The sequence below is a fragment of the Ambystoma mexicanum genome, chromosome 7p, assembly GCF_040938575.1.
Source record: "Ambystoma mexicanum isolate Mex_15411 chromosome 7p, UKY_AmexF1_1, whole genome shotgun sequence".
In the NCBI taxonomy this organism is placed as follows: Eukaryota; Metazoa; Chordata; class Amphibia; order Caudata; family Ambystomatidae; genus Ambystoma; species Ambystoma mexicanum.
This window is the reverse complement of record NC_090939.1, coordinates 547,681,533-547,690,150: the sequence shown is the minus strand read 5'-3', so window position 1 is coordinate 547,690,150 and position 8,618 is coordinate 547,681,533.

Here is an 8,618-nt window from a genome sequence, read left to right as displayed (position 1 = left end):
TCAGATTCAACGGCTCAAAGTTTTTTGACTAAATGCCATATTACCCCAGTATCATCATTACCACCACTTCCATTCAACATATACAAACACCATCGGGTAGAGGTCATCAGCCTATAGAATTCTGAAGTTCTAAATGTATGCTACTAACACTCAGAATCAGGCTATTCTGGAAAAGAGACACAGCAATTCTCTCAGTGGATTATGGGTTTTCTGAATATGTATTTTATTTTACTCATTATTGTACTTACTGGGATTAGGGACAGAGTTCCCCCCACAATTCGGTGCACTCAGGAAGAACTTTAATTTAATCTTCTTTGCCATTTTAAAATGATTGCTATTAAACTGGTGTTTCTTTCGGTTATAAGATAGTATTGTTCTTTTCATACCTTTGCCCAATAAGCAAGTGCGCTCCATAAAAGGTATTTTACATGGGCTTGAAACAAACACACAAGTGGAGTGCTGAAACCGCTCTAAAAACAAACCGTTCTGTGCTTACTCATGCCAGCAAGCTAGAACTTGAATTATGCCAGAAGAACATGTGTGCATCTGGTCGAGTACGCTAGAAATTCCTTCCAGCATTCTGGCTACAATTTCTTATCTACCAATCGTGCCCCAACATGTGAATCCCCAGAATCTGTGGACACATTTTGCACACTCTAAATACAACAGGAGTACATCTGTCAGGCCCTCTAATGTAAGATACATGACACTTTGCTAAATATGAGCTCTGAAGTCAAAACTATTCAGCTGAATTACACCACCTACTTTTTGACAATACATTAAAGTCCATGCTTCTCACAGAAATGTTCATTATGGTTTCAAAATAAATATGGTTAACTGAACCTTCAGAAAAGTCAGTGGGATAGCCATTAGCTCTGCATAGTAGCTGCCTACGTTGACCTGCCCCTCTATAGGTAATACAGAGGACAGAATATGTTCTTTTATACATCATCTAACCTCCTACTATTTTCAATGGATTTATAAATTGACTGATTATAACATCCAGGTCATCACTGAAGTAAAATCCACTTACCATCGTGGGAGGTTTTACTGTGTCCGCAGATAGTAATGACTCATCTATTGCCCACGCCATTTCAACGCTCTTAGAAGACCTCGAGTTTACTACAATCATCCTTGGTGCACTGTCTAATCATCTCTCTCCCCAAAAGAAAGGCGCAATCATTTGTTGTTATGTGAAAGGAAATGCTAAACTATGCAACAGCTCACTGGCTGAAATGAAAACAGTGAATAAAAGTATTGAAATTTAATGGACATCATATGATCAAATTCTAAAATATGCCTATCCATTTGCAGTTAGGAATGATAGAAAAGTGGCTCTATTGCTAAACAGGCACACTATCATAATCAGATTGACAAATCAGAAGCCACTCAGAAAACATTTTTCTTTTCTTTTTTGTTAATCCCAAGGACACTGAAGAAACCCGAGAGCAAACACCATTGGATTACTCCTTCTCATTGATATTCAAAGCCATTTTTGATGTCAAGATTCAAAAGATATGCACTGATATTTAAATGAGTTCTCATGTAGAATTTAACATTGAAAATGTCTACATGCATCATCATATATATTACATTCTTTTACACCAAGTATTTCCCCAAAATAGTCAAAGCCAGTAAACTATTGGCTTTGCTAATTCATTTATATCGAGCTATTATTCTCAAAATTATTGCAGCTGGCAAAAGTGATATGGAAAATTGTGAATCTGTTGTTTAATGTATGTAGAGCCACCTCACGCACTTAAGTAAACTGCTATCATAGGTTTACTAAGAAAATTCAGGTGTACCAAAAACACCTGGCATGCTATAGGCGCATTTTCAATCTCCCACATTTAGCAAAACTACTGAACTGTAAAACAGAAGTGAATTACAGAAATGTATTGAGAACAACTGCTTGTCCACTATAGTAAAGTTCCACACTTTATGCTAGTTTCCATTGCAAAAGAGTATTGCATTTCATGCACTTTATATTGCCCACCAGACAATATCTGATATGAATTTCTTTTCTTCAAGCAAAGCTTCTTCCCTAGACAGCTTCATGTTTTCAACACTTCTGTAAGAGAGTTCTACACATTCTTGAGACGGCTGCACATTCTCTCCTTGAAAAGAATACAGTTGGTGTCTGGTGTTGTGCTTTTTCTAACGGCCAGGATCTGGAACAGTTTGCTTCAGAGTGTACATGAAATTGCAGATCACTTGAGCTTTAGAAGGCCTGTTCTTGCACTAGGTTGACTCTCATTGATTATGTTGTTGGTGTGTGTGTGTGTATCTGCACTGCGAAGCCTTTCTGTAGTGTGAGAAATGGTGACAACAAGTAAGACAGACACAATTGATCACAGTTCAAGGGTGTTTATTGAACAATGAATACTGTATGCAGGGTGGAAAAATGCCTATTCTAAACCTAAATCTGAGATGTGAGCAAGCGTCAAACATCAAATGAAAAATAAGGCAGTCCAATTGGTGTCATGTTAAAAGAAGTAGGGCCAAAACTAAGAAACCTATTGCAAACCTCACAACTAGTAAAAAAAGGGGCGTGGGATAGTTCTCAAGAAAAGAAAGAAGAGTTTTCAAATAATATGTCAGGCTGTGATAGCCTGGGTTTTCCTTCCCCACATTTTGGACACAGGGTAAGATGGGAGCTTGGAGCACAGTACAGTCTTGGGCTTCTCCAGCACGGGACGATAGTTCCAATGGCAGTTTTCAGGGCAGTCGATATCCAAGTCTCGTTTCCTGTGAAACTTTTTTGCCTTCGAGGCCTGATGTGGTCAAATAACAAAAAGAAAATGCATGTTTGTTTCCAATGTTCACTGGATGATAGGTTCACCCCTGGGTCCACCTCTTCTGGGAGATGACCCTTCTTAATTGTTTTTCACAGTTTCACATAGGATGACAATTTCACCCATGGGTCCCCCTCTTCTGGGCATGGACCCTTCTCAATTGTTTATCACAACATACCACAGTCCCTCTATCAAACCACTTTGGGTGATAGCTTTACCCCTGGATCTCCCTCAGTCGGACTGCGGACCCTCTTGACTTCCTTTTCACTTTACTCTCAAGTGTTACGGGATTCACTTCCCTTGTTTTCTCTCTGTGCAGGATTCACTTTGCATGCTTTCAAAGTGCTTGTAGATCAAAGTCTTACGATTGTACGGGGATTTTTCTCGACCCTCTGTATGACCACTTTGACCTGTTTCATTGGCCCTCCTGCGGCCTTGTGGTACTTGTAGTTTCTCTCATATGGGGCTCGACCAGAGTCTTTTTGAGTTAGCACCCATGTGGTGCCGGTTTCCCTCAGCTGCTGGACTTCCCTTTGCACTTTTTACAGTTCATTCAAAGTTCATCAGCTTTGGTTGAAAACTTGCCACTTTGCGATTCCTACCCAACACAGCCTGGTTCTTATTGGTTCTCCCCTGGACTCACTGGCTGTGATGAACTGCTTGGCTGTTGCCTCTTTGGGGTGTAAGCCGGTACCACAGGCACGGGAGCTTCCGTCGCTCCTGCTTATCGGCATAGGTTTGCCATGTGTACCGTTGACATCTGCTGCAGGACACTTGTGCTATTGTTTGTGGTTTTAGGCTCTCTTCCATGAAGACTCTGCGGGTCTGGGATGAAAAGGGCAAGGTCACTTCTCTCCTCGCCACCCTCTCTCTTCCTGCTGTGTCTCTACTTCTCTTGAACTGCCACGTGGTAGTCGTCTCATCGTGCTGTCTGATGTGCTCGCCTTACTCGTGCTGTGCTCTCTGGCTCCACCTTTTATCCCTGTGGGGAAAGGAAAGGGCCATCAGGTGTGGGTGTTTCTGATCAATTGCCTGACTTTGCCTGACCATTGTATTGGGACATGTCATGTAAATGAATCTGAGTGATTTGCCCACGACTGAAAGTGCCACGGGCAAATCGTTTGCATGAGAAAGGTGTGAACTACCAAACGTTTGCACCTTTCTCATGCAAACACACATACATTCTCACACCCACACACACACACAACACACCCACAACACACCCATCACACACCACCCACCCACACTCTCAGCACACCCCCACCCACACCCCCAACATAAACAAACCCCACTAACCTTCATCTTCACACTGGTTCCCTGCAGCGCCAGTTCCCTTTCACTTCCGTGATCGGGAACCGGCGCTGCATGGTCCTTTTCTTTTTTCTTTTTTTTTTGGGAACGGAAGGCTGTGGGGGTGTCCTCCGCAACCCCCACTCACTATACCATGAAGTATAGTGAGCGGGGCGAGATGCTGGGGACACCCCCGCAGCCCCTGTTTTTTTGGGGGGGGTTGTTTTTTTTAAACGGAATGCTGCGTGGGTGTCCCCTGCAATCCCTGCTCACTATACCAGGAAGTATATTGAGAGGGGCGATGCGGGGGACACCCCTGAAGCCCTCATTTCTTTTCAATGCTACCACCAAAGGTTCAAACTTTTGGTGTTCGAACCTTTGGTGGTAGCATTTTTAGAACTTTTGGTCAATGCGACCATTCTTTTTAGGTAATTTACACCTAAACCAATGTAAACGCTTTGGTATTACCCTGTTGTCCTTTGTGTTGTGCGAAAGCGTTAGAGTAAGAAAAAGAGGGACAGTGGTTTGGAATGTCCCATGTCAGAAGATGGGGAAAAGTCATCAAAAGAAGGGGAATACCGCGTCTCACCCGTCAGTGTCCCACTCTCACTCCCAGAGTACCCCCTCCAGGTGATCCCACCCTCACTGGTTCACCCCCAGGAACTAGACCCAATAGCAATGGCTGTGTCTTGGCCACCTGGAAGACATATCCTTGAGGTTTAGACAGGGAGACACCTTCAGGTTTCTCACAGTAGGTAGCTGAATGCGCTCTACAAAATAATGTTCACGTAACACATTACCCTGGGAGCAACATAGACGAGTGGAATGGAATTTCACACTGCCATTACCAGATTCAATATTGAAAGATGGACAAGCGCCTCTGCCTTACCAATGCCAAATCTGAAATCATGATCATCAAGATTCATCTTGCAGACACTTTCCTTGGTCCTCAGGAACAAGGTAGTTTGCCACTTTTCGAAAAGAAGACAAACAACCTACGCATTTAGTTGGATCTCAGTATCTTTTGTCCTCAAATTGTTGCATTCTCCAACAACATAAATGTTAAGATCATGATGCTCAGCACAGTCCTTATGCTCCTTGAAACCAAAATATTACATCATATTTTCCAGGGTGCTAGCATTCCTCCACCTTCACTATTGGAAAGTAGTCTACTCTGGAAGAACATCTGAAACCAAATGAAACTAGAATAGACCCCCCCCCCAACAAGTTTGTCTTTGAAACATATGAGGTTTGATCACATGCATTCTGCCTGTGGAGCACATTTAAAAGCATGTGCATCACCCTTAGAACATTTAAGAAATTAGGCCCAGATTGTCCCTAAAATCGAATATTCAACTATGTTCCTTTTGCACCCTCTATTCAGGAGATGTAAACCTGCTTGTCCAGTATAAAGTCAACCATCAGGGTCAACGACTCAAACTTTCAAACTCCAAGGTCCCACAAACCAGGAAAATACTCAACTTTCTAGTGTTCAAAAAAGCTCAGAACATTCCACTTTTTAAGGGGCTGTTTGCCAACATTCGTCCACACACACGAACCATTCTCCCTACACTTATTAATAAAGAGATGAGTTTCTATTTCTACAGATCATGAACACCATGGCAACACCTACCCAGACTTTCAGGGGCTAGCTCCTGAGGAATGATGCATGAACCTCCTACAACATCATATGTGATCTATTTCTTTTATACAACCATGACCCATCATTTTAGAGGTTTAGAAAGCACTTAAAGAAATAAACAAGTGTACGCATGCAAACTTAAATAACTATCATTATATCCAGGGAAAAGAAAAAAAATCAAATAAAAAACGGAGTACATATTTTGTAGAAATGAAGCATTGGATAAGGTGAGGAACATAATGATGCAGAGTGATAGGAAGCTAAGGAACTTTATTTAAGACACAGGAGTGTGACTGTGGAGTCATGAAATGTAAAAGAGCTTTGTTTTGACAGACCGGAAACAGAGCATTTTTTCCCTGGTGTGCCAACATCCAAGTGTTTGCAGAAACAACATCACACTACTCCCTTCCCTTCATTAACACCACAGCAATTGACGTTATACGGGCCATGGCTCCAAGAAAGATAATTGTATATTTCATCTAAACAGTCTTTAATACAAATGTAAGTGTTGTACCGTAGGAAGACTCTGGTCATCAGGTGACGCCCTATGTGAGTTGTCTAATATGTACATGCCTCGCCCCCGCACTGGCCGACCTGTTGACACATGCACTGGTGTCTGTGTCCCTTCTTAAGTGTCTCCATGGCCTAACACTAGAGATGAGGTGGTCAGCGGTGTGCCCCCCTCTGCGACTCACATCTATCGTCAAGAGTGGAGCGCTCTAATATAAACAAAATGTAAAATAGGTTTTCTTTTCTATCTTCTTGTCCTGGCGAGCTGCAGTGTTCCTGTGCCACTGGGGGTATTCGCGGTCAGCGAGCAAAGAAAGAGTGGTGCTCCCTGCGGGTGGCAGGTGGAGCTGGCACTGATAGGTAGAGCTGCCGAAGACGGTCTCATGCATCAGGGAGCTGTGTCAGCAATCATTTGGGGACAGAATCAGGCCCATGATCTGGGGACCTGTAGTGTATCACTGCCCCTCATGTGGTAGAGGAGGTGCACAGGGAAGTAAATACATGGTGTGACGAGGTGGTGCTGGCTGGCAGCCCTGAATTGGGTGCTTGTTCCACAGTGGCAGATTTATTGTCCCCTGTTCTTGGCTGATTCCAGTCATCCGGGCTGCGGGATTCTAGGGGAGATCAGCTGGTGGCCCTAGCCAGGGTGTTCCTGCTGCTGTGACCCTGCCAACTGGCACCTTCTGAGTTGCTGTTTTGTGAGGAAAGTGACAGCCTGATACCCTGATCAATGTGATTGTACATTGCAGGGAGAACATTGAATTGGTTGATGCGGAAGATATTGTGACGTTCTCCAGGACCTCGCCTGGTTCACGATGGAGCAATCGCTGTCTAGATGCCCGTGGTGGAACCTTGTGGCTGAATCTAATGCTTCAGGTGACCCTGTATCATACTGGAACATGTGGGTTGAGTGGATAGAGACATTCGTCACAGCGTCAAAAGAGACAGGCGATGGTGTTATGAAGGTAATGCTGTTATTTTTGGCTGGGAACGGAGTGCACCAAAACTTCAAGACTCTGCAACCCAGAGATAAATAGTACGAGGATGCTAAGGGCTCTCTTCGGGCATACTCTCACCCCATGTTGGACAGCAACTACAAGATGTTTTGGCTGCGGGGGGGAACAACAAGATCCATTAGAATCCCTTAACTCATATCATGGACGATTTTGGCACCTTAAAGTATATTGCTCTAAGGAGATAAATTCTGAGGGAATGGACGTTGCTTTGCAGTGGATCCTCGAACTAAGCTCGTCACCGGAGCTGGCAACTTCAAGAGGCGTTCAAGTCTGGCCGAGCGGAAACAACCCATGTGGTCACATCTAGGGGCTCGCCTAGGCCGAGAAGCAGAAACAACCAAATGGCAAAGCAATGGACACCCAATGCTCCGGATTAGAAGCAGAGATAATGCGGGTTCTGCAGAGCGTGGCTGTCCCATGACCAGTTGTGCCCAGCCGTTGGCCAAACCTATGGCCAATGTGGCAAACCAAATCACTTTCCCAGGCTATGTAGTGCTCTCTGGCCAGTTTCACAGTTCAGTCGAATGCCACCAACTCTGCTGCATCTTCGCCAACGAAGAATATCCGAGATGGAAGATGACACAGGGTCTGTCCTATCACACCTAGACGGGGAGGTTGACATTGAAGAAGCTTGCTACATTGCGGAAATCTGCCTGGGAGCAAAAAGATCATGCCAAAAGCATCGCTGCGCAGTGTCTATCCTGTCCACATCAATACCCATTCTCATTGGTACTGTAACGTCAGTGAATGTCATGCCGTCGGCACAGTTCTGCAAGTGGAGTTCAGCTCCAACTTTAGGGTTGCCAAGGATCTGCATTTTCACGTATAGTAGGGTGGAGGCACCACCTCTGGACAGGGCGTTCCACACCTAGGTGGTACATGATCTGGCAGCAAAGGAATGTGGCACCCTTTTTTTTGCTCTGATAATAGAGATTGGAGCAAATAGGTTTACCCCCATTCAGTAATATCTAAAAATGTTTCACCAGGCTGTTTTATTTGGAATGTTTGCTGCGTAACATGAAAAGGAATGTAGTAGATGCATTTTTAAATCAAAATAAAGGGCACCTGGCTAAATAAACCCTGATATGCCCAGGGGGTAGCTTTTAATATACAAAACAGTAATCAGGGTGTCAGATCCAGCAGCAAGCTTTCTCTAGGTATATTTATTTTTTGAGTGACAACAGAAAAAATACATGTGTTTAGTACATATTTATTCTTGATCAACCCAGGACATAAACGGACCGTTTTTTGTTTTTAAAATCAGGGGTAACTGTTAAATACCTCCCTCTAAAATGTCGATGGAAACCCCTTGCATATATACACATTCTCTTAACATATTATACATACATTGTGACAAAAGATGAC